Consider the following 2,419-nt stretch of genomic DNA (forward strand, 5'->3'; position numbering starts at 1 on the left):
GTCTAGGCGCGTCTAGCCTAAAGAGGGCCTACTTGGCAATCACGTATTCAATCAATTATTCAATCAATCACTCACTCAATATTTAGTTAATTAGTTTAACTAATTACTGATACCGACGTCGGGCCAACAGAGTTAAATGCTGTAAGAATCACAATTTACTGCCATGATTACAGCATACACGCAAAGATCGTACGCGGCGGATACCTTACGCGGCGATATTTACACGATCTTTTGTTACTTTTTCGCCAGTGACGTCATGGTAAAATCGTATATAATCGCCTATAACTTCATTTAAAAAATAAAAAAGCCAAAAAACGATTTTAAGGTTAATTCTATTATTGATGGCATATCAAAAATCCTCTCTAGAACAAAACATCATTTTGCTAGTTCTCTTTTAACGAATCATTCTGTCACTGCAAAAGACTTTACAAGTGTGGGAGATGCATACTTTCCTCCACTCCACGGGAGAAACAATCATACCCTACTAGCAGCAGACGAGTTACAAATGACGCGGACCAATTTTATCCAAGCGGGACCGGTTTTAGCGGCTAAAATCAATCCGGAGGATCGATTTAATAGTCCGGCCGGACCGATTTTGGCCCGGACCAATTTTGGCATGACAGGCCTATTCCTTGTTTTGAATCAAAATGTTCATGCATATGTAAAAGTGTACAAATTAATTTGACTACACCCTCCTCCCTAGCATATATTGTACACTTAGTAACAGGGCCGGCTGAACGTTTTCCAAAGTGGGGGAGGGGGTGGGGGTGGCCCACTATTAAAATGAATGGGAATATAAAGAAATTTACATTATATTTACAGGCATTAGTCCTAAGCCTATATATATTCTTCCAAAAAGTAGGGGCCTGCCCCCCCCCCGGTTCTGCTGACCATTAGTAAATCTGCTGAAAATTGTGAACGGCCCCTGTTAAAAACCCTGTATTGTAAAAACGAATACGATAACGAAGTACAGTAGGCCTATATGCTACGTTAGTTAGTTTATGACTTTTCTGAGCTCTTGATTGTCAATTTTAAATGTTATACTGATTGAAGCGAATTGAAATAAAGGTGTATGCCTAAAACAAACAAAAAATGTAGTTATTTGATTACTAATCATAATGATGGATAAAAAAAAATATCTGCTACTATGCTACTATGGATGTTACATACAATGAATGAAAGATAATATGTAAAATATTTTCAATTATTTATAATTTATTATTTATTATTTTTGTTAAATTATATTATTAAAATGCATTATTGTTAGTTATTATTGTTGTTTTTGTAATATTGTTATTATCACTTATATAAATTATTTTTTATTAATTATTATCGTTGTTATTATTATATGTCTAATTATTTATTATTACCAGTATCATCGTTTTCGTCATAATTATTATAATTACTGTAGGCCTATAGTAAATTATTATTATCGTCATCATCATTTTATTATAATGAATACGGTAATGTATATGACTATTATTTAGCACCCTCTCCCACCTTGTTGAGTGCCAAATTCCACGTTTCTGAAACTGCGATCCAGCTGCTTTTTTCACCATGATATATCCCTCATTGTGTTCGTATAGAATTTTAGGCCTGTTTTGATGTTAAAAATAATGTTACTAACTATCACACACAAGACTAGCAGCCGGCATTGTCTCACATAGGCCAGCAGTATTCAAGAGATTGACACCTAGATATACGGTTCAGCAATATCAGTTTTATAGGCCACGTGTGAAAACTCAATCTACCGCGTCAAATATACCGTCCGCGAACGAAATAATTGTAATATGAAAACCCGAATGATCACGGTTACCCATTCATCCATCACTTATTAAGTATTCATACGATGACAATATTCATTAAATCGATATGCCTGATATTAGGCTCACACTAGACGTGCTGACAAATGCATTGTTTTTCTCACTCTCCTTTTGGGTCTCTTCTCCTTGTCATTTTTTAATATGCATAATGTATTATGTTAATCGTATCCTTTGCGTAAGTTCGTTGCATTACATTAGATTATCGCTGTCGACTGAACGAAAAGGCCTCAGGCCCCTGGCCGGCTCCTTCAAAACCTACTACCCAGGGCCGCGGATCCGGTTAAAGAACCCATTGAGCGGGGAGCCGCTGGACAAACCTCTCGCTTCGGAGTTTTTTTTTCTGCTTCTTAAAAGGCCTCTCTGCCAATACAGGCATAGCCTATTGCAAAATAAAAAATGCTCATGAATACTCCGGGGCCAGTTGCGCTGCCTTTAGCCAGTGAGAGCTCATAGCCGTTACGCCACAGTTCACCGTTATTCATCAGTAAAGATAGACAAAATCATTATCATATTGATTAAGAAGGAAAAATGAATATTAGTACATTGTTGTTGAACATTTTTATAGACAAAATATTGATGATTAAAACAAGAGTGCA

This window comes from Anneissia japonica, unplaced genomic scaffold (genome assembly GCF_011630105.1).
Source record: "Anneissia japonica isolate Jap-2015-1 unplaced genomic scaffold, ASM1163010v1 scaffold287903_len222995_cov181, whole genome shotgun sequence".
NCBI lineage: Eukaryota > Metazoa > Echinodermata > Crinoidea > Comatulida > Comatulidae > Anneissia > Anneissia japonica.